At 40.5% G+C, this 25,198-nt stretch overlaps 1 protein-coding gene across 4 annotated transcripts in view; it reads right to left on the bottom strand.

Annotated features, from left to right (window-relative positions):
- SPTBN1 (spectrin beta, non-erythrocytic 1) overlaps positions 1-15,734 on the bottom strand; it is a 190,806-nt gene extending 175,072 nt beyond the window's left edge. The window contains exon 1 of one of the 4 annotated variants that reach the window (XM_026485843.4): positions 15,526-15,734. The gene's annotated coding sequence lies outside the window, so the exon portion shown is untranslated. Of the gene's footprint in view, positions 1-14,522; positions 14,601-14,814; positions 14,899-15,525 lie in introns of those variants that run through there. The other 3 variants (XM_026485863.4, XM_048222657.2, XM_048222659.2) reach the window with 3 other exon arrangements.
- Positions 15,735-25,198: the final 9,464 nt, after the last annotated feature.

Here is a 25,198-nt window from a genome sequence, read left to right as displayed (position 1 = left end):
ATTCAGATTGCAAAACTCTTACCATTCCAACAAGTTGAATTTATTTTCAGCTAGCTGACAACAGCTGTAGAAACATCTAAGATGGCTAGCATTTCATAAACCAACTCATTACTCCATCTACCCCTGGTATGAACTTCCATGTGGTCCTCACCTGTCGACCCCACTGCCATCTGCAGCAGATTTCTGTAATGTTTCCATCTGCCTTCACACTGCACAAAGAGCCAGCTAAAACCCTGGGTCTCTTCTGTGCATCCCCTAACATTTATAAGCAAATTCCATAAATTTTTATGTCTGGAATATCTTAAATGCTAAATATTTGTTCCCAGTCTTATGAGCCTGTGCCAATACAAGGCATACAAACACAGAGAGATGACATCCAATATGCAGGTGTAAAATTAAGATGAATAATCTTTAAATTCATACAATAACCCAAGAAAAGGATATTCAAATATTTTACTTTTTACCTTCTTATCTTATAGTGAATGACTGAAGTCTCTTGCAAGATTAAAGGAATACATACTCCAATTCAGTGGATGATCTGAGGTAAAAACTATCCAAAATAGAGTTTTACAAGCAGACCAGACAATGGAGTGTTAAGTAAAAAAACTGGTGGCTCCAGTTTATAGTTCACATCTTCTGAACTCGGTTTACCAATGTGGCTGTCCAAAAGTGTGTTTAAAAAACAAGCAATGTATAAAAGAAGGGAAAGGCAAAAACATAAAAAAATATAGAAATCATGGGCTCAATAAAGAAATTTTCCAAACTGTCGTCAATACCATATGGAGAATTCATTTGCCATCTACGAATGAAAAGATCAATGCATCTAAGGAAGATAAGTATCTCCTTCTGAAATATGTGTAAGATATGGAAAGTGACAAAGCAATATTCCGGACTTATAAATCTAATGACAGCAATATATAAGAAACAAAGCCATTTTGCAGGGTACTCTAAAAAGCTATAAAATCACTGCAATTAGTCTAAGTCCAAATTTAAAATGGACTTTAAATTAGAGAATAATTAAGATATCTGTTAATACCACCTTTCAAGAAATTCTTAATAGAAATTTGGTTTGTATTTAAGCCCTCCTAGAGGAAGTTCACTCACTGTTTTCATACTATATTTAACATCTAAATCCTCTCTGTTATTTTATTTCCATTCAGTAATCTAAATATTGCTTTTTAAAAAATTTCATCTTCGCAGCACCCAAGCTAATAAATAAGTTGATTGCATTCTCCCCTCAGGTAGCCTCCGCCTCCACCTAGCCACCCCTCACCCGCTGCAGGTGCTGATCATGTCCCTAGCGGCTCAAACCTGTACAGGACCCCTCCTAGAGACTGCACACCCTCACTCCTGCTTTGTTTTTATCATCCTGACTTCAAAAAACAAGCCCATTTTTTTTTAATGGAGAGAACACAATTAGAAAGTAAATCAATTACAAACAAGAATCAAGTAACTGCAGATAAATTGCAAAAACTTAATACGGAGTCAAAAAAGGCATAAGCAAAGAAAAAAAAGATTCTGCAGGAAAGTAACCTATGCCCTTTACTATGCTTCTACAAGGTTCTAACGTTCAAACATCAATAATTCATATCCACATGACTAACAGACATACAACACATAGGGCTTTTTTTTTTTTTTTTAAACTTCAGGGCCCAAATTTCTATGCAAACTGCAATTAGCGAGTAGGGTGAGTGGGGCAGGGGAACCTCAATGTGAAGTCTGGGATAAGGCAACACTAATTAGTCCAGATGAAACGATGCAAGATAAAATGTGACACAGAAGTATTTTCCTACGGACGGGGTGCAAGATTTTTTAAGACTGTTGGAACACAAAGATAAATAAAAATAAACCTTGCTAAAGAGGATAGCTACCATTTCTATTTCTTGGTAATACATTTAGAGGAATGATTTTGCTCAAGTGAAATGACAAGTTTCAAGCTATTCTATTGAACTGCAGCTATTTTAAGGCAAGCCAAGGCTGCATTAGTGCTTGTCATACAGCTTGCTCCCAATCTCTTGGCAGTTCTCCAATGCATTCCAACTTCTTATGCACAGCCTTGCTGGAATCACATCCCACTTATCTCTAAAGACACACTAAGTAAGATGTTGCCACATGACACAACCAACTTGCCATTTATTCCCATCAGATCACTTTGCACAATGTCTGACTAAAAAAAAAAAATCAGACCACCATCTGTGTGGATACGGTTCAGTCCAAATGATCCAATTTACACTGGTCCCCAAAACAAATATTACAATACTGCTCAAACCGGGGGAAATGCTGTACTCCACTGCCCCCAAAAAGGTTGAGTACTCACCAACTAAGGAAGGAGAACTGACATGGAGGGGGAAAAAGCAAGGTCACATCTTAAAAAAGAAATGCCTTAACTATAGATGCTAAGCCCTAGTCATATCCCCACTGCCTACATCTTGAAGCAGATTATTAGTCAGTGTATATTTTAAAGGATCATCTCAGTATTTAATGAGTCCCATTACTTCCTTTAAAAAAACAATTTAACCTAGCAATACATCCTCTAAGTCGATGTACTCTCTAATATTTGGCCAAAAAAAAAAAAAAAAAAAAAAAAAAAGTCCTCTTCAAAAACAACCTGGAATGGTAAACCACATGCTGCTACATTCCATTCTCGCTTAAAAAAATATATTTAATTAGCACATTTGATCCTCATGCTTTGCACAGCTGCACAACATTCCAGTGATAGGCCAGCTATCAATATGCTCTTTACATTGAATACCTACTTACTTGAAAAGCTAAGAAGACCGAGAACCAGTTCTCAAATACGATCCACAAAAGATTTATTTCATATGAACAAAGTTTCCTTTAACAAGAGTGTAGCCCAATGAAAATACATACTATCATTAGGAATAAAAAATTCATGCAAACATATACTAACAAAGTAATTCTTCAGAGCTGGAAATATATATATATATAAAATATATATATAAATATATAATATATATATAATACTCAACTGACAGATAAGAGTAGTCTATCTCAGGAATAAGACAATAAATTAACCTGCTCTCAAATTAAACATTCACCCTTTATGAATCAAACGAGATTTTAAGAGCTAGGATGACAGCTGGTGTACTTAAAGTCAGGAACACACACTTCAAAAGCAAAATAAGCATTTCAAAATGAAAAACCATCCTGATTATCAAGGAAACTCAGAAATTCCTTTAGCAGTGGGTGTTGATTTAAAAACAAGCAAACAGACAAAAAAAACGAAAAACAAAAAAAAAAAAAACCCTACCTTTAAAACAAAGAATAAAACACAAGGTGTGTGCTGGCTTCTTTACTGTCAAACGGCACATGAATGTCTTTGCTCCAGGATCACGGTCATCCTTGACTCCACCCCAGGAGATAAGGTGGGTATTTAAGGACAGCTGACAGCACAGAGTTGTCAACCTCGCTGTGAGAAGGACCAGGCCCCTCTCAGAGAAGTTACTCAACTGATAGCTCTGACCACCACTCACTTCCTAAAAAAGTGACAGGTGTACTCATCCATGCAGAGGTCTGGATAAGGCCATGTTCCGGCTCCCTGCTCCCCCTACCCTGGGGTGCACGGACCACTGTGAGCACTGTTGCACTCAATGCCTCCCCAAGTGCCAGAACCAATGTGTGCAGCTGCCTGGAAGTTGAGATCCCTACTGCAGGCTTCAGACAAGCCAGGCACACTAGCCATCAAAGCATGTCCCTTGATGAGTTGTGACTGTCCTCAAAAAGAATGATTCCCATTAGGTCAGGACTTCCTGAAGAATCCCTTCTTTGGAGAGAGGAAGTCCATGTAGTGCAGCTGAGCTCCAACCCCCAATCTTGCTCCATCCATCAGCCAGGCCAGCTGAGTCTCTAAAAAGAGCTGCCACTGGCCTTCGGTGTTAAACCTGGGAAGAAGGACATGTGCCATGTTTCCTGCAGGCCCACCACTCCAGACAAGACCAATAACAACCACAAAGTACCTCACAGAAAGTGCTAAAAAGGCTTGCTTTCTCTTCCATTTCACCGCTCTTCCCACTCCTTTCCCCAAGTACATGACAAACCCTTTTAGCACCTTCTCCAGGAAAAGGTCAACTACTAGAATTAAGGCAACAAAGAGCTAGCAAGTCACCTCCAACCATCCCATGTCCCAGGGCTTAAACAACCGGCTTACATAATCAAATAAGTATATTGCTTTTTCTCTTTGAAACAGATCCTAGATCCAAAGATAGAATTTTAAAGAATTCAGCCAATACAAGGACCCTAAGAAAGTTGAACTCGTAGTGTATGCTTTCAACAGTTACAACCAAATCGGCCCAGTAAAATTTATTACCTTTAAAACCAAGATTCTAATAACCACATCCATTCCATTTGTAACACTGTTACAGGGTAGCTGTTTTAAACACTCTCTGAAATCTGAAGATAAACATAAAATCAGATGTTGTCCAAAGCAAATGGAGATGTCCCTCAAGGGAATTAGTGTAACTCTGATGAGAATTCTTTCCAAAACAAAACAGAAAGCACACATTATCTAATGAGAACTTAATTTCTGGTATTTTTCCACTATAAAATTTTTTGTTCAAAGAAGAAGAGTACAATAAAATTTGGATTTTCTGTTCCTTGAACATTTTTCTTTAACACCCCTACCACGTGGGGCGCCTGGGTGGCACAGCGGTTAAGCGTCTGCCTTCGGCTCAGGGCGTGATCCCGGCATTCCGGGATCGAGCCCCACATCAGGCTCCTCCGCTATGAGCCTGCTTCTTCCTCTCCCACTCCCCCTGCTTGTGTTTCCTCTCCCGCTGGCTGTCTCTATCTCTGTCAAATAAATAAATAAAATCTTTAAAAAAAACAAAAAAAACAAAAAAAACAAAAAAAAAAACAAAAAAAAACACCCCTACCACGAAAAACAGCTCAGGGCAACAGGCAGTGGCCCTGCCATAGCTTTAAGTAAGACCAGTAATAGGATTTTATGTTTTGTCATGCTACAGGTATTGATGGGAAGAGTAATAAACATCAAGTGACTATTTACACTGTCAAAACTTGACATCTTTAGCCTAAGATCTGAGAATGTGGCCCTTATTTGTAAGATGAGTATGTACACAGGGAAAAAGGTTTAAAGGATAAACACCAAAATGTTAACTGCAGGCTGCTGGAGTCACTAAATACCTAGTAATTTCAATTTTCTTCTTTGTATTCACTTTTATTTTCCATATGATCTATAATAAACATCGATTATTTGGGTAATAAAATATTTTAAAACTTTCATGTTAGATGATTTTATGCTAATTTATAACTTTATGAAAGTACACATTCTTCATAAGCCACTCAGAAAAAAACTAAGCACACTGTATAGAGTAGCAGACACTGTCAAATATTCAGGGATTCTAAGAAGGTAAAAAAAAAAAAAAAAAGAATATTTTAAGATTATTGTACTCACTATAAAAGCACTCCCATGCTACAGATTTAAAAATACAATGGAAAATGTTTAAACATCACAGAACAAAATAAAAAAGCATTGTTTTAGAGAAGCATCTACGTTTTCCTTCCCCTTTAAATAAGATAAAAGGGCTAAAAGGGGGAGGAGTAAACCGTGATAAGAACATGCATTATCCCTCCGCAGAGACTGTACAGCTGGTGAAGAACATTCCAGAAAAATGTACAGCCCTTGAATGTTTAGATTTAGCCTTGAAGCAAACACACTAGGACAACAATTATCCCCAAAACTGCTGTCCAAGAGGGTAGGGAAACAAGAAACCTCACTCAGAGCCAGAGGCAAGAGCCATAGAGGCTGATCTCCTGGAGGATGTTTTTTCCCTGGCTCCCTTGTGGCCCAATTCCTACATCTTTTCCCACACTCCACGGAAGTAAGAAAATACCAAGGATCTAACAAATTGCACATTTAAATAAGGAATGGAAAAAAATCTTTTCAAAATTTCAGTGCTCTTTATGCCTTTAGTATTAAGACTGCTTTTCTGTAAGTTCTGGCAGAAAAAAAAAAAAAAAGAATAGCAAAGGGTATATATTTAGCTGATTAATCATTTAACTTATTAGTTCTTATCCATCTAAAATGAGACTTATCGTGGTGCTAGGATATTTTTGATAAAGAGCAAGAGTTTACTGTTAAGTATTTCCAAAAATCTGGCAAATGTGGAAGATGAAATTAGAGCTCTTCCACAATCCCATCACCAAGAGATAACCACTTTCTAAGCAAAGACATATTTAATTATACATATATGCTGCCAAAGAGTAAATTCTGCTTATTTATATATCGTTTTGCATTTCATCCTAGTTCATCTGTTGGGTAAAAATCTGTAATTATGTTCCAATACAGACTTTACTGCCCTACCAATGGCTTCAAGTTTATACGTTAAAGTTCAGAAATAGAAGGGTGCTCTAGATTCTAGATAAGAGATGTCAAACGGCTCCAAAAATCATTCAGGTATTTACTCTCATAGAGTTTATAAAGAACGGAATTATGACACCTATGAACAAGGGTCAATTTTAAAGCAGTCTCGAAATTACAGCATCTTACTTTCAAATCTCAAACCACACTTGACCTAAAACTCTCCTCAATCAACCACTTAAAATTGATAGCAAAAAACACACAAAATTCATGGAAGTAAATTAGTTCATTTCTACAAGCTACATTTTACAAAGTACCAATACAGTTGGGAATGTGGGCCATACACCAGAACTATTTCCTCCCAAATTTCCCCCACAGATGAAGGGCAGTGTGATTCACTCCTGAGATTCACTTTCAAAATGTTATCTCCACAAAATTCCCCACTTTAAAAGTCTTAAAATAGTCCTCTGCCTCCATTCATGGTGGAGATTACTCAATCATACATACATCTCTCTGTCTCACTAATGTGATGGAGAGATGCAATAAATATCTATACACATACGTAAGAATTTCCTCTCATACAAAGAAGGAAGGATATTATTAAAATTCATTCCTCTCACTTGTAGTCTATAATTTTCCCAAATGGTGAGAAACCATTAACTGGAAGTAATATAAATCTGGAGTATTTTTATTTTAAAATTTTCACTCAAAATTTCACCTACTTTTCTGACCAATTTCAGTGAAACATGATGGTCTAATGGTTACAAAATTAGCTTCGGCCGCTGTGCTTGGGTTTCCACAAGTGAGAACAAGGATGTCACAGAATTCCACTGCCCTCTCTGCGTAAGGATGTGGTTTGGAAATACTAAAGAATCCTGGTCTTCCCCACCCTTTCAGCTGACCCATGTTAGTGCTGAGTCAAGACAGCATTCCATCATATCTAAATGCTCTACTTTTCTCTGAGACCTATACCCTGAAGACGCTAACTTACTCATTTTTCCTCTGCTCTTAGAAAAGTGTACAGAAGGACAGATAAGACAGTTCTTTGGAAACCAAAACTATTCCTTAATAATGACCTATAAGTGGCCAGGTTTGCTTTTTTGTCTCCTTTTTTTTTAAACAATTAACATAAAGTGTTGCTTGTTTTTCTGATTAAAAAACGGTCCTCGTGGTAGTCTATTATATTTACTGTACTCTTCTCTATTTGTAAAATATTTCAAAACTCAAAATGAGAAACATTAAGTCATAAGAATTTCCTTTCTTATAAGAAAGGAAATCACCCTTCAACCCGCCACCCAAAGCATTAACATTTTAATGTATTTCCTTCTAGTCTTTTAATAAAACAAAACTGAACTTATACCCTATTATATAGCATTGCATAAAGGTATTCCCACTGAATATTATATTGTTAGCATTTTCCCATTTCAGTAATATTCTAACAAACCATTATTATTTTAAGCACTATATTGAATTCCATCCTATCCCTGTGCCATAATTTGAGTATGTCCCATTTGCTTTTTCATTATAAATACAAGGTAAGAAAATCCTTGTTTAGGGGCGCCTGGGTGGCGCAGTCGTTAAGCGTCTGCCTTCGGCTCAGGGTGTGATCCCGTCGATCGGGGCTCGAGCCCCACATCAGGCTCCTCCGCTGGGAGCCTGCTGCTTCCTCTCCCACTCCCCCTGCTTGTGTTGCCTCTCTCGCTGGCTGTCTCTCTCTCTCTGTCAAATAAATAAATAAAATCTTAAAAAAAAAAAAAAGAAAGAAAGAAAATCCTTGTTTAAAAACCTCTGTCCTTATTTTTATTTCTTTCTTTTAGGTTACAGAACTACAGGTGGGATTTCACTCCAAAAAATAAAAACACTTAAGGTTTCTGTTATATATAACCCAGTTTTTTCTACTAAGTTTGTATTAATCCAAATATTCTCCCAACAGATAATGCAGAGCTCCTATTCTACAGCAACCCAGAGAGCATTACTTACCCACCAGTTAAAGTGGAAATATTAATCCAATTGTTTTGTGTTTCAAATTACTGGTGAGTTTGAACAATTTAATATAGTTATTGGCTTCTTTGATTTCTTCTTTTATAAACTATCTGTTCACATCGTTTCCCCCAAATAGTAGGATTCTAGTGTTTCCTTGTTTGTTAAAAATAGGCATTAATTAGGTTTGCCTTTCCTATAGTTTAGACGTGATACATAAGGACAAGTTTAATGTAGACTGAATTTAGCGTTACTTATCTGAATGATGGCATGTTCACTGGAATGTATCTCTTCTGAGTAAATCAAAATATTTGACAGAAAGCAAGAAATTGACACTAAGCAAAATGTCCATGTCTCATGGTAATTAAAATGTATTGTGATGACAGTGGATTATCTCACTAAGCTTTAATAATCCTTTGTGATAGGTACCACCATGCAGATGGAGATACTGAGACAGAGAGCTCAAGGTCGTTTGCCCAAGGTCATTTAGCCTGTACATGGAGTCACCAGGTTGTGTAACTGCAGAGCCTGAAGCTCAGGACCCTTGCATTGAACAGCCTCCCTTCAGCCGCACTGGCTCGGACCTCTCTCAACTCCTCCAACATCATCTCCCCTAAGGGTTCTGCTGGAACCTCAAATTTAACATGTTCAAAGACAAAACTGATTCTCTTCCCAACCCAATTTCCACTCTTCCCTGGGTCTATTTCTGTCATGATCCAAATTTGAAACCCATGTCATCTTAGCTCCTCATCCACTTAGGTCTACCTCCTGTTCATTCACTCTACGAGTAGTTGGCACAGGATTGGGCCATCACAGCTTTTCTCCCTCTCTCCCCTCCTTCTCATTCCCTTGGCTACCACCAGAACCTGTTCCCTTAACCTCCGGGCCCCCACAATCACCTATTTCCTGTCTCCCTGCTCTTGATTTCTTCCTGTTCCATTCTATTTTGAACTCTGCCAGAGTGCTGTGTTACTCAAATATCTTATCACAGAATTTTAAAGATATACAGGATCTTAAAAATTGAGCATGAGATCCAATCAACTGGTAGTTACTGCCTATAACACTATATTGAGAATGTTACTGACACTCTATCTCAGCCCTGCGGAAAAGGAGTGTCACGGATGATTTTCTAGGTCTGCCAGGGAGGGAGGGAATGTTGCCCATGTGCCAGATTTTAACCCTCACTATAATTTCATCTAAGTTCTTCATTTTATAAATTTAGAACTGAGACCAGAAGGGTAAATGGGTTGCCAAAGTCTTTTATCTTCTGGGGACATACAGAGAATATATTCTATACAGTAGAGTATAGAGTCCTTAGAATCAGGAACTAAATCTTATTCACCATTAGACCAGCCCACACCACCATCACTCTAACCCAATTTCAACCCCTGGCAAGAGAAGATATCCAATAATTTGTTTACTGCACCAAAAACAATACTGCAGAGTAATCTTACAGTAGCAGCAAAGGGAGAACAGCAGTATAAATGCTTCTCTTGTAAAAAGAACTATAATTACACTACTTTCAAGAATAGGAACCTAAGCTGACAAAGGGTTTCCAGTAAGTGGTCTTGTACAGCCTGTGCTGATCAATATATAAATTCCACTGTAACACAGCTTTTTTAAAAAAATAAAAGAATAAGTTGTTTATTATCTCTTTTAACATAAAAATATCAAGGCAGTTTTTGGAAAGCATTTAGAAGAGGTCAGTGGCTCATACAGCTGGGGTAGTTTGAAGAGAAAGTAATGGACAGTTACTAACTGAATACCGACTATGTACCTAGCACTAGACACTGCTGTCTCACAACTGTATCACGAAGTATTATTATTTCGATTTTAGGAAAATTTTTCAATTTCAATAAGGAAACTGTGGTTTCAAGAGTAATCAACTATCCTAAGGCCAGAACCTAACTGTGGCCACATGGCTAGTATACAACAGCATTAGGATCTGAGCCCAGATCTGTTTGACTCCAAAACGCATGCTATTTCCCAACTAAAAAAAAAAAAAAAAAAAAAAAATTCCTGCAATAACAAAATTGTCCTCACAAACCTTAAAGAACAATAACTGATTATGACTCTCCTGAAATTACGGATGACTGTTCATCAAAAAAAACCACAAAGAGTTTTTGAAAACAAACACAAATTGGGAGGTAATTTTTACAACACACAATCCATGGGGATTAGCAGGCAATCTACATAAAGAACTCCTACAAATCTAAAAGATAAAAATAGGCAAAAAGCTTAACAGGGACTTCACAAAAGAAGGAACCCAAATGGCCAATAATATAAATACTTAACCTCAATCATCAGGGAAATGGCAAATAAAAAGCATGATGAGATAACATTTCATAAATATCAACAGGACAACATTTTAAAGTCTGATAAATGAAGCACTGGCAAAGTTGTGGAATGATTATAACATGTACACTACTAGGAGGAACACAAGTAGTACGATCACTTGGGAAAAATCGTTTGGCATATTAGTAAGGTTGATAATACACATACCCAATCATCCAGGAAATTTCATTCCTGAGACAAAGAGACAGACAGTGTGTGTGTGTTTGCATCTATCTCCACGTATGTATTAAGAGATGTGTAGACGACATACTCATAGCAGCCTTTTTATAAGAGCAAAAAACTGGAGTCAATCCAAATCTCTATCTACAGCAGAAGGAATAAATAAGCCATAGTGGAATACTCTACAGCTGAGAAAATGAATGAACCACAGCCACAAAATGAATGAATCTCAGGAATATAATGTTAATCTAAATGTGCAAATCACAGAAAAATAACATAAAGCGTCATTTCTTTTACGTAAAGTTCAAAAACATACAAAATAAGAATTTTTGAAAGGATAACCCATAAAGAAGAGCAAGGGAATGATAAGCATAAAACTCAGGGCAGCAGCGGCTTTAGATGCGAGGAGAGAGGATCACACAGGGGACGATGAATATCCAATGGTAAGGTTCTTCTTCCTGAACCAGGTAGTGGTGGGTGCCTGAGCGCCCACTGGTTTATGATTCTGTAACAGATCTTTTATGGGCATTATTTTGTATGTACAAATCACTCAATAAAAAACTTCAAGAAGGCAATGGACCAGAAGGGCAGGACACTGAATATAAGAGGAGAAGTAACTGATGACAGACAAGAGGTCAGAGAAGAACAAAGGGAGCAGAGGGGCCCTTGCACTCAGGGGTTTAGCTTCCTGGACTCCAGTTCTGCTGTCTCAAAGCCAATGCCTTTTTGTCTAGGCAGGGAGGTGAAACTGTTTTTCAAATTTAGAGGTGTTCTAGAAAAGAACTAAAACGCCTGACTAGCCTAAATAAATTATTTAAAAAAATAGGGCTCGTCCACCTAAAAATTAAAGAACTTTACAAAGTATTTCTGTATTAAATGATTTACAGTCAGTGTATCCCTTTCTTCAACACCACTTAGCGACCCAAGGAAAAAAATGTGCCAATATTTCGGCAAAAGAAAAGACAAAAGATACTAGAAGGATATGGAGGTCCCTTACCTGAAGGAGTAGAGCAGTTTCTCCATTTAACATGCACACAAGTTACTTAGGGGTCTTGTTAAAATGCAAATTCTGACTGGACAGGTCTGGGATGAGACCTCTAAGAATCTGCATTTATAAAAAGCTCCTCACGTTGCTGTTCTGCAAACTTCACTACCGTAGCAAGAGACATTATGAGGACACCTTCTCCAGTGACATCTAAAAACAGAAGTGTGGGTGTCTCTAATTGGGATAGTTTCATTTTACCCACCAAGATAAAGAAATGGACGAAACTATTCCTACATTATAAACTTGAGAACAGGATAACTGTTATCAGAAAAATCAAGAATACTAAACTAGGTCTTCTGCAAAGAAAAGGTGCTCTGAGAGACAGCAAAGACTGAAAACTTGAAAGAGAAATCCATGAGAAGGAAAGGGCTAATATCCCTTCTGACAAACCTACAGGAATAGCCTTTCCAGAAGGGATATTAGCCCTTTCCTTATGGAAGAATGGTTTCTAGCACTGAAGAAACCAAGACTACCAAAAGGAAATCCACAGAACAGTAATTAAAGACTGATTATAATGCAGATGTTGGTCATGACCCAACATAATTAAAGGAGCATCACATCGCTATATATATTACATATGTACGTGTGTGTGAATAGCTCTAGAATTCTAAGAGTATGCTCTTGAAACGAAAAACTTATTATTTTAATGAAAACCACATCAAATAATTTCTACTCATCATGTCTGTTTGTTTAGTAGTAGTAAAATCCTTCCATCTCAAAACAGTGCTTCTGCATGTAGAGTCACGCTTTCATGCTGCACTCAATAACCACTCAAACAAACTCTTCCAAGGAAACGGCAATGCCAAGTCTCTGCTAAGGATGTGTCACAAGTAGAGAGTGAGGTCTTCTCACTTGCTCCTACAACATCACAGACTGTTGTTACTAGTCTCACCCCAAGAGATGCGCTGCACAGAAAGCCTGCATAGCAGGAGCAGACCAAGTGAAAGCAGTTTCCTCACTGCCTCAATACTTAACTCTCAGATGAAGGGTTTGGTTAGTCCAGAGATGACAGCTACAAAGAGGGTAGCCTAACATAATTCTGCACCTGGTGTGTAAGTCAGAACAGCTAAACCCCCTGAGCCATCAACACAGGATATTTTTTACAACATAATAAATCCAAATGTCTTGATAATCCATGGAAACAATACTCCCAAACATCTTTATGCATCACAATTTTATACAACCAAAGCAATGATGAAATCCAAATTCAAAAATATTCTACACTTTAATGGCCCTCTATTAGAGAAACTCAATGCACATAAACCACACAATTTACATTCAGTTCTACTCTACAGAGCCATATAAAATCAAATGCTGGATTCATCAGATTTTTAAAAAATAAAAGTAGATATGCCCTTGCATTGAAACACTGACCTTCCCTTCCAGTTAGCATACTGAAATTCCCTTTTTCACATATACATTTTAGAAGAGGTGACATTTAGAGATGTCCCATTTGCCATCCCACATTGAATACATGAATTGTAGAAGTGGCATTTAGAAGAGAAATTCCCGGTGTTCCCAGACTAAACAGATGAGGACATTGGGAATCATCACCTCCTTCTAACCAGATACCAGTCACAGAGGCCTTGGTGGTCTGCCTTTCTCCACCCCTCTCCCCAGCCACATCTGCAAAAAATATGTACACAAAAAATACATATAAACAAATACAAATGCAGTCAGTTACCATGATAATCCCATTAGTCATGACTGGATACTTAACGTGGCTAGCTAAATCAATGTGAATACCAATTTACCAACAATCATGACACCCACTTACCTAATAATCCGTAATAAAGAATCCAAATCTCTAACTGCTTCATTTACAGAAAAAGCAAATGATAAAAATAAAGCAAATACGGATAAAGAAACAATTTACTATCCACCAAAAACCTGCTCCTTTTAAAACAACTTACTGAATGTTAATATTTTTTAAAATGTCTCAGAGACATAAGAACTAAAACACATCAATCATTTCATTTCAAAAAATGGTTTCCTATAGGGAAAACGCATATTCTTAGTATTAACCAAAGACAGAGGTACTGTAATGTTATCGCCGTAAAGCTTCTATTAATCAACTTTTCACATATGAAGAAATCGATGGATAGCTGGGTTGTAGTCACAGATTATGGGTAATGCACAGAAAAGCACTGCGACTCCCAATACTGACTGCACCACTGCCTCCGCACACCACCGGGCCTGTCCTCCCTGCAGCCCCTCCCTACGGCTCAGGTCCCTCGGTCGGAGATCAGATTCCCGTCCGCAGCCGCAGGCCAGCTCCCTCAGCCTGTATTAGCGCTCCAGGACGCCCCTTCGTCCGAGCACTGCCCGACCCGCGGGGCGGGAAGGGTCACCCCAAACAGCAGTCTCCCCCCACCCCACCCCCCACGGCTAGGTGACCTGGTCCTCCAGACGCCACATCCAGCTGAAGCAGCATGACAAGGTAGAAGCAGCTCCCGGCCTCGGCCAAGGGCAGCCCCGGGCCTGGGTGGGGCCGGGCGGGGGCCGCAGGCGCCGAGTGACCGTGCCAACCCCGGCAGCGAGAACCAGGGGAGGCTGCGATACTGCTGCATTGTGCTGCATCACGGCGAGGGCACTGGGAGCCATCCATCTTGCCAAAAAAGCACATCCCCGCCCAAATATACCCACCGTATCCATTTTTCTCCTCTGCTGAAGCACCCCCACACTCGCCCTCTCCTCGCTCTGGGGCCCGGCTTTTGATGGGAAAAATAATGGACTTCGTTTGTATACTGACATCGACAACACTCCCCTCCCCATCTGACGGCAGGCGCTTGGCATCTTTCCTCTCACAAAAACAAAGGGAAGGCTCCCCCCCCAAAAAAGAGGGCCGAGGGCGTGGTGTAAAGGATGAGGAAGAGAGGGGCTTCCAGCCCACCACCCCCCAAAGGCCGGCCCGGAGGGTCCCCGCGCTGGTACAAACCTGTTGAAGAGAGGGTGGCTGGAGCTGAAGGGCGGGCGCCGCCGCGGCTCCGCGCCCCGAGGCGGCTCACGCCCAGCCCTGGGAGAGTGAGGACGGCGGTGAGGGCGGGGGGCGGGCGCGAGGATGGGCGTGGGGGGGGGGGCGCCGGGCCGCCGCCTCCGGCTCAGCTGCAGCGCGGCGCAGCGGGGACCACGCCTGGCCGCATCCCCCGTACCGTTACGCGCAGAGTCGGGCCCTGTCAACGCCGCCCCCGCTCCTACCAGCCCCGGCCGCAGGGAGGGCACCCGAAAATACGCCCTCCCTGCTGCCCACTCAGTACCCACCCCCGCGCCAGGGGCAGCTGCGCCCTGCTGGAGGGAGGCGGCAGTGGACAGGGAGGAGGAATCGGCGCCGCCGCGCCCGAGGATGAGGCTGGGCGGCCGCGGTGCGCACAGGGGAGCTGCGTTCGCCTCACTGCGGAGCCTGCCTACCTCTGCCCGCATAGCCCGCGTACTAATAAGCACAGGATACCCAGGCTCCCCGCGCCGCCCCCGCCCGAGCTCTGCAGCCTCCCTGCCCCCACGCCGCTCCCAGGGCGCAGGGCAGCGGTGGGGCAGCGGCGTCCTCCGGGCCTGGGCCCGCGCCCCTCCTCCTGCCCTTCCGCCGCCCAGGAGCCCACCCGGGAGGCAGCCCCAGTGAGTTGGCATCTTCCTGCCTAGGCCCCCCACCTACCTCCCGCGGATAAGGGGGTGGGGGCGCCGGGGTCCCGTCCTCCTCCCGCTCCTCGGCGGCCGGGCGGGTGGGCCGGGAGGCGACTCCGCGGGGCTGTCCGCGGCTGGGGCCGGGGCTCACAGGACGGGACCGGTGGGCGCTGCTGCGCGGGGCTGCGCGCTCGCTCCGGACGGAGAGGCGGCCGAGGGAGGGACTGGAGGAATCCGCAGCGGGCTCGGCAACAGCTGCACTGATTCCGGGGGCTGGGCGGGAGCGCCGGGCGGGGGGAGAAGGGGAGGGAGCAGCCAGGGAGGGGGCGAGGGGCGGGGAGAGGGAGCGCGCGGGCGCCGGGAGCGCGCACACTTGCGCGCGCACACGCTCTCTCCCGCACACCATCACACTCAGCTCGGCTCTCCGCTCCTCCCTCCCTCGGTTCCTCCCTCGCCTGCCCTCGGCGCCTGCCGGGAGCCCCGCAGCGCCCACCGAGCTCCTGCTGCGCGTGCCTGCCGAACCTCGGGCGCGTCCACGCACTCCCCAGCCCAGGCTCTGCCCCAGCCCGCCGGCGACCTCGTCCTCTGCCGCGGGGACCCACCAGGGCTGGCCTAGGCAGGGTGGGCACCGCCGCCGCCGCTACCCGGGCAAAGGGACAATGGGGGCTTTGTCCCCACAGCCGGCGAGGGCCAATTTCACGTTTAATTTGAGGCTAATTTGATTATCGCCTTGCAAAGGGGCAGCCTAATTTTCTACGTGATTTGTGCAGCCTCTTTTCGCCCGCGATGTTTGCGTTTGGAACGCTACGGAGAGAGTGTTGTGGGAGGTTTTAGAACGTGGTTTGGTTGGTTTGGTTTTAGAATTTAGGTGCTGATGCCTTATAGGTTCTGCGCAGCCTGATGAAGAGCGACAGGGACCTCTCCGTGGGAAACCTTGAGAGATTGGGGCAGGGAGTTGTTACTCGGTGAAGTCAAAATCTACCCCCTCCCCCGCCCACCCCTTTGTGAGTGCTTCTTCACCCTGTCCCTCCGGGTAGGTGCGAACAGACCCTACAAGTGGTTTGTCCAACTCCTGCCTCTGGGCGTTCTGGCTCACTTTAACCTAAAACCGGGTGCTCTTCCCAAGCCACCCTTGCGGAGTGAGGTCCTTCAAGCTTCAGTGCAAGCACCGCGATGGCTTGAGGGTTCGATTTCTGCCCCTACCCGCAAGTCCTGAGATGGACACCGGACGCTTTGTCGAGTTTTTGTCAAGTGCCAATGCTCTTTCTCAACCAGTTTGCCCACCCAGTCAATCCCCGAGGCCATGTAGGAATTCTGGAACGGCCACTGCTGGGGAGAAAAGATGGTGTCATCACCGTGTCCACGAATAGAAACGCTCTTTAGAGAGCAGAGTCTAGGGAAACTGACGTTCTGCCTGCTTGTAGGTGCCCAACGGCGGCGGCACTGTAAGCTTTCAGAGGGAAGAGGGGCCCTTCTCGATTAAAAAAGCCCAAAGGCTTTTCTCCCTAAAGATCTGCCCCTCAACCATGAATTTAAAAACAGAACAAAACAGAAATAAAAGGTTAATAGTTTAGATCATGCTTATATCTCAAATCAATAGACCTGAGGGCTGATGAGTTTGTATTTTTTACATGTATGTTTAAATGAATATTTTTAAATAAATGTAAATGAAGTTGTTCCAGCAAAGTGATGCTGACTCTTCCTTTTAGTGTTCCACCATCAGTTTGAATGTTTGTACCAATGTTTGCTTCTGATATATATGAAAAAATATTGAGAAAGGCGAATAATTGAGCATTTTTCTCAGAGGGTTGATCCACACCTCCAGAAGGTGAACTCTCCAAGGACAGGATTCTTTTGTCTGTTTGTCCACAGTTTGTACATAGCAGGCACTTAGGAGGTGCTCAAAAAATATTTGTTGAATTGAATTGTACAGAATCAACATGTAAGTGGCTGCCCTCATTAGGTAATGCAGGAAATCCACCAGGAATGAAAGTTGTTTCCCTTTCACTTATTTTGCACCATGGCCCTCAGCACCTCCCCACCCACAATGTTAATGAAATACCAAAGAAAACAATGGGAATTCTGGAAAATGCTTGTTTAACATCTTCCAGTGTTACTCTGAAATGGTGACTCGTAACAGCTTCCTTTATCACAGATAATAGTACTTGACTAACTCTTCATTTGCTGGATGAGTCACCTCCATTACCCCATTCCACTCCCTTTTAATTTTTAAAAATTTCTTTCAAAAAGGGAGGCCACACACAACCTTAGCAAGGTACTCTAATAAAGTGCCAGTAAGTATTCCAAAAATGTAAAAGGCAAGGATTCAGAGTTTCACTATAAATACCTGAGTTTTCACCAGACTTTCACTATAAATACACTATAAATACCTCACAATTTTGAATTCTTACCCTTTGGTGGAAAAAAAAATCATCAACTAGGAGAGTCCAGTTGATGGCCAAGAAAAAGTAACAGGTCAAAAAAGACAGTCTAAATATGGAGAGATTATTGGAGAAGGCATATATTTCTGTGAAAGGCAAGAATCTAGAAAAAGAGGAAAAGCCTTAGTAATTAGGATAGCTCAAAAGAATTATTCTCGAATATCTCAGAAGCAGCTTTGTTGAAGTTCTTCCTCACATTAGAAATCAAGATGATTTAAAGGAACCTAGAACTCATTGATATGTCTGTAACATACTGTAGTACTGCTCTCCATTTTTAAAACCACGTGATTATATATGGCTTTGTCTCCCATAGAAATAGTACTTTATTACAAAATTTTTCGGATATAAATTATTTTAATTTTCCATTCAAAATGTAGGGGAAAATACATCAACATATATATTAGTCACTATAGACTAGGTTATGATGTTATAATACACAATTCCCAAATTTCAGTATAATACATAAGTTCCAAATCAGCGAAAGTTAAATTATTGCTTATATAAAATCAACTGTGGTTCCAAGAGACTCTGTGGGGAATCTGTCTCCTATGTGTCAGCTCAGTGTTCCAGAATACTTGAATATTATGGTTTCTCCATGTCAGTAGGTACTTCTACAATCTCCACTGTTAAGGGAAGAGCATGATGGAAGGCTAAGTACCAGCAACTAAATACTTCCACCCAGAAATGACACAAGGTTACCTCCACTCACATTTCATTTGCCAGAGCAAGTCACATAGCTACACTTGAAACCAGATATTGATAAACAATAGTGCTGCCTGCCTGTTTTATTTAGAAAAGAAAGAATGACACTTAAAGTATTTCCTTGGTTACACTAAATTAGCTGAATTAAAACCCATCTTTTATTGTTTTGATAATAGCCTAAAATTTTAAACTTAGAACACATTTTGAAAATTTGAATAATTTTTTTTTCATCTCTGTTTACTCCTAATCTTAACTTCCTGTCAACTCTGAACTAGTCTGGGAAGTTTCCTCATAGTAGAAATGTTCTATTTGGGGCTTCACACATATTAATTTTGCACTGAGAAAGCCTAAAGACTTACATGTTTGAGCTGTCAATATCATGAATGGTTTTTGAGCTCTAGTAACACATTTACTGATGTATAAAATAATTCATTCTTTCATTTATTTAAGAAATAAATATGCCTTAACCTGTTCTAGGCTTTGAAATAGAGCAATGGGCAAAACAGTAAGAAAATCACTGCCCTCATGGATCTTCCATTCTAGTAGGATGAAAGTCAATCAATCAATAAACAAACAAGTAAAATAAATGTATGATGATAAATCTGAATAACCTAAATATGTAGAAATGATATTTATAAAATGAAGAGAATGAGTAGCCTTGGCTTTCTAGGAAACAATTCTCAAATTTTCTACTAATAAAAATAACCATAAATAAAAATTGTAAAATGCTTTCTAGTTTTTAAAGTGCTTTAGCAGATATATTTTTGTCCTTTTTGTTAGTTCTGTGGGGTAGATATTAACCCCATTTTATAGGTTAGAAAACTGAGGACACCAGTAGGTTAAATGAGTTGCCCAAGTTCACACTGCTACTAAATGGCACTGGTATCTTCTTAGAAGATAGCATATCAGAGCTGTGTGCTTGGCATTGCATATTATTAAAAAGTAATTCTGTTTGCAAGATGAAAAAGTCCTTTGTGGGGTTGCCTGGGTGGCTCATTCGATTAGTGTCTGCCTTTGGCTCAGGTCATGATCCCAGGGAACTGGGATCGAGCCCCACATTGGGCTCCCTGCTTTTCCTTCTCCCTCTGCTGTTCCCCCTGCTTATGCTCTCTCGCTCTCTCTTGCTCTTGATGTCAAATAAGTAAATAATATCATTAAAAAAAAAAAGTTCTTTGAGATGGATGGTGGTAATGTTTGCACACCTATGTGAATGTACTTAATGTCATTGAACTGTACACTTAAAATTTAGGGTAAAAAATGGCTAATTTTATGTTATATATGTTACCACAAGTTTTAAAAATGTTCTTAAAAAATAAAAATAAATATGTTTTAAATAATTCTAAATCGAGACCTCTAGAATAATAGAGTAAATGCTCTCTTAACTCTTCTTCAGTTAACACACTTGTTGGATTACACTGTCCATTCCCTCTGTATTGTGAGCCTATTGACGGATGTCCGTGGCACACAAGCACACTCTGACAGTAGGCTATACTCTGCTACACCTGTATTTTTCAGGTCCCACCATTGTGCTATATATTTACCAAGTCAATGGAGTTTATTCCCAAACTTATTTATGCCAGTTATGACAATTGAACCTATTTTACTTAATAATTATACATATAATTAAACATTACATAAATCAATTAAATACGAGTGTGCAAAGAGACTCCTTTCAGTGATAACTAAGTTGCATATTTTTAAACGTCTGATTAAAGGCTAAAAATATTACCATCAAATTATAGGTGGGCAAGATAACAATAAAATTTAAGGAGGAGTGGAGATTATAAAAACCTCGAAATACCCAGAGTCAAGTTGCTTTGCTAGTGTCTCTAAGTTCTTAGTCAACTTAAAAGAAATCAAAGTGTATCAGATAGCTCTGGCTTATGCAAAAACAAAGTGGTCTTTCACTCAGTAAACATGTTGGAAGAAACCCTTTGACTATCAACAGGTTACCAGGTGAATGTACATTTATAAGTTTCAAGTAAAGTAAAATTTTATGTCTTTTTCCAGATAAAAGTCTATTTTTTTTCAAAATATGTCTCAAGGATTAGGCAATAAATTATTAGCTACGGCACCAAAAGCATGAGTAACAACAATAAAAATAGACAAATTGGATTTCATCAAAATTAAAAACTTTTGTACATCAAAAAACATTATCAAGAAAGTGAAAAAGCAGTCTAGGGAATAAGAGAAAAATATTTGTAAATTACACCTCTGATAAGGGTCTAGTATCCATAATATATAAAGAACTCTTACAACTCAACAACAAAGAAACAACCCAATTCAAAAATGGGCAAAGGACTCAGAATTTTCTACAAAGAAGATATACAAATGGCATTTGAGCACATGAAAATATGTTCAACATCATTAGTCATTAGAGGAATGCAAATCAAAACCATTCTGAATGCCATTTCACACCCACTAGGATGGCTTTAATTTTTTTAAAAAAAGAAAGAAAGTAACAAGTATCAGCAAGAATGTGGAGGAATGGAAGCCTCATATATTGCTGGTGGAAATGTGAAATGGTGCAGATGTAATGGAAAATAGTTTGGTAGTCCCTCAAAAAGTTAAATGGGATTACCATGTTATCCAGCAATTCCATTCCTAGGTATATGCCCAAAAGAACTGCAAACAGGTACACAAACACTTGTACACAAATGTTCATAATAACACTATTTACAATATTCAAAAGTTAGAAACAACCCAAATGTCCATCAATGGATGAATCAAAATATAGTATATATATGTACAATGAAATCGTATTCAGCCATAAAAGGAATGAAGCAATGATACATGTTACAATGTGGGGGAAAAAATAACGGACACAAAAGGTCACTTATTATATGATTCTGTTTATATGAAATATCCAGAAAAGATAAATCCATAGAGACAGAACATAGGTTGTTGGTTGCCGGGGACTGGGGTAGGAGCAGGGGAGAGAATGGGGTATAACCATTTAATTGGTATGGAATTTTATTTGGGGGTGATGAAAGTATTTTAGAACTACATAGAGGTGGTAATTACACAACATGATGAAGATACTAAATGCCACTGAAGTGTTTGCTTTAAAATAGTTTTATGTTATCCGAATTTCACCTCAATTAAAAAATTATAATTCAAGGGGCGCCTGGGTGGCACAGCGGTTAAGCGTCTGCCTTCGGCTCAGGGCGTGATCCCGGCATTATGGGATCGAGCCCCACATCAGGCTCCTCCACTAGGAGCCTGCTTCTTCCTCTCCCACTCCCCTGCTTGTGTTCCCTCTCTCGCTGGCTGTCTCTATCTCTGTCGAATAAATAAATAAAATCTTTAAAAAAAAATTATAATTCAAAAGTGAAAGTCTTTTTTAGTCCTCATTTAACATCATTTTTCAATTAACAACCAACCACTTGTCAGATCAGGTAAATGAGCTTCTGCATGTTTTTTTTTTTTTAAGATTTTATTTATTTGCTTATTATTTATTTATTTATTTATTTATTCATCAGAGAGAGAGAGAGAGAGTGAAAAGCAGGGGGGAGCAGCAGGCAAAGCAGGCAGAGGGAGAAGCAGGCTCGCTGATGAGCAAGGAGCCTGATGGGGGACCCCTGGGATCATGACCTGAGACGAAGGCAGCCGCTTAACCAGCAGAACCACCCAGGCATCCCTGCATGTTCTTTAAAACTTTCCTACATGCTCCTCTTGAAAAAGGGTTTGTCACAATTTACCTCTCATGTATAAGCTGACTATTTTACTTGTCTATTTTCAGACGGCTTGATTCTAATTATCCCACCACAGAAATACAAAAGTGATTCTGAGTCCTTATTGTTGGGAACAAACAAGAAATGAGGGGGGCGGGCTGCTGGAACCTCCCTTCGGCATGTACCAACTGAGGATGAGGGTGGGAAGAGCCCTGAGGGTGTTGGCCCTCCATAAAACTTTGTGCACTCTTTCTTCATCTTCTCAGCCTGCGCTGTCCCATACAGTAGCCTCTAGAAATGTGGCTGGAGTGACAGAGAAACTGAATTTCTAATTTGACTTAATTTTAATGAAGTGAGATTTAAATTTAAAAATTGGCTCTTGGTTTCAGTCATTAGAAAATGTTTAGCTATGTTTGGAACAACTTGTATATTTGAATCTACTTGCTTTAACTCTAAATTTCATGAAATCTACATACATACCAGATTCAAAGCCTTGGTTAAAAAAAAAAAGACGTAAAATATTTCCATTTTTAAAATATCCAATATATGTTAAAATGATATAATCTTGGATATAACGGGTTAAATAAAACCTATTTTCAAAATTAATTTCGCCATTTCTTTTTATTTGTTCAAATAAGGCTATTGCAAAATATTTAAATTACATATGTGGTTCACATTCTATTTCTATTGGACAACTTTGTTCCAGAAATTGTCAATGGGGACTCCAATAACTGGCATCCTCACTATTTAGGCTCAGGAAAACTGAAGAAAAGCAACTAGAATTTGGAATATGCTACCAAGCAAGAATCCAAAGTGAGGTCAAGTTTCCAACGTCCAGGCTTTCTGTAGCGCTTCCATCACAATGGCCTTGGCATCTGTGGGTGGCAAGCCATGGTGCTCTTTGTGAGCAGAAGGCAGACATGGCTAGTATTTTCATGACTGGTGTCATTCTTTCGAAAGTCCAAAGATGACCTTGGCAATAACAGAGGACCCTTGCATCAAGATAACCCCACCCCACCAATGTGACATAGTTTGCCACGCTATGTAAAGGATTCCAGAAGTGGGCTAGATTCATGCCTAGAATTCATTCGAGAAATTGCCGAAATTCATAGGCTGATGGGTGAACAACAAAGAGAAAAAGAAAAATCACTTCCCCACAGAGGTCAGAAAAATTTAACATGCCACTAGTTCGAGGAGAAACCCTTGGGTCTGGATTAAGTGATTAGATCTTGTCTGCTTTGCCCCCTAATTATATTTCCGGTGTTGGACTCTCCTCATTTCCCATCCTATGCCCTCAGATTCTCAGTGGGTGCGGATGCCCGGTCACAGCATAAAGGCTATATCTCCTTCTCAGGGCGTGACGATGAAACACTAAGACTATCTAAACATCAGCTGTGGAGGCAATGAAATTCTTTCCTTGCTTGCTTCTCATGGCTGGCACGCTGTGTTCTCCTCTTGGGTTTTTTCTTTTATATACAGGCTAGACCAAACAAGAGTTCAATTTTAATGATAAGCATTTATTTAAGACTGAAATTGGAACCCTTAAAGAATCACAAAAAAGAGAAAATACTGTATTTGCTCAATTTCGGTTAGTAAGCATTCCCCCCAGATGAGATAGAAGTATAATAAAAAGATTTTTTTAAGTAGGCTCCAAGCCCAGCACAGAGCCCGATGCAGGGCCTGAACTCACCACCCTGAGATCAAGACCTGAGCTGAGATCAAGAAGGCAGTCGCTTAACTGACTGAGCCACCCAGGAGCCCCAAGGAATAATAATTTTTTGTTATTGTTTTAACACTGTTATTTTTGTCACTCATGTTTATCTGTAGGCATTTTGATAAGTACATGTACTCATTTTATTATTACTTCTCTGTTTATTACACGTACTTTTTATACTATTATTACACCGTTTTACCAATGAGGAAATTGAGGTTACAAATCGATTGGGTTACTTGTCTGAGGTCTTAACAGCTAGTAAGTGATGAAAACAGAATTCAAACCCAAGTTTCTAAGTTTGTTTCTAAGTCTGAAAAGGGAAATAAGATCTTAAGATATTTTACTTACTAGCTTTTAAAGCAAACTTAATGACTCAAGATATGGGGTCAAAGGTATCGTTTTTTTAACTAAAATAATTTTAATAAAAGTTTAAAGAAACTTTTTTAGATGAAGCCTGTAAGGATGTATCTAAGTTTGAGGAAGTTTTAAGTACCTAGATTCTTATGTGCTTATGTTTCAAAGTTCATTCAACTTGAAAGTCATCGGTTCCTTAACAAGTGCTGCCAATATGAAATAAGAAAAAATACTTGAAACAGAAAATCCCCCTGTGTTTGGCGAACAGAGCGGTATTGTTGTTTGTTTTTAAAAGGGGACAGGAGATGGGGGTAGTGGTGGGGGTGTTTGTTTTTATGAGGTCTGCTTTGAAAAGCTCTTCTGAAGCCTTCCCAGGAGCGGCCAGGCGGGAGTGCTGGGGTTTGATGCCGCGGATGCTGGCTAAGTGCGGGCCTGCCTCAGCTGCAAGTAATTTAATCTCACAATTCTCTCCGAACGGGACCTTGGACCAAAGCAAGCTGAGAATGCCATACACTGGGTTTCTCATGGCTGCAAGACTGTGGTAGAAACAAAAATATTTATAGGTCTAAGTTTCTTAAAGTGGTGGGTTACTTAACTTTGAGAGGAACGTTTCACCCATTTGGGAGGAAGGTTGATGCTCCCCGGGAGGTCGATTCTGTGGGCAAGCTGGAAAAGTCTGAAAGATTTCCCTGAACCGCGCCTTAGTTGTTGGGGCGTAGATGCTAGCTATCATCTTTAACCATCCTTGAAAGGAGACTCAGAGCTCTGAGTCCTCTGCTCCTCTGTTCATTCGCCTTCCTAGAGGGTTTGAGAATTTGC

Source organism: Ursus arctos, unplaced genomic scaffold, assembly GCF_023065955.2.
Source record: "Ursus arctos isolate Adak ecotype North America unplaced genomic scaffold, UrsArc2.0 scaffold_8, whole genome shotgun sequence".
Lineage (NCBI taxonomy): Eukaryota > Metazoa > Chordata > Mammalia > Carnivora > Ursidae > Ursus > Ursus arctos.
The sequence above is the reverse complement of the archived record's forward strand: the minus strand, read 5'-3'. Positions and strand labels throughout refer to the sequence as shown.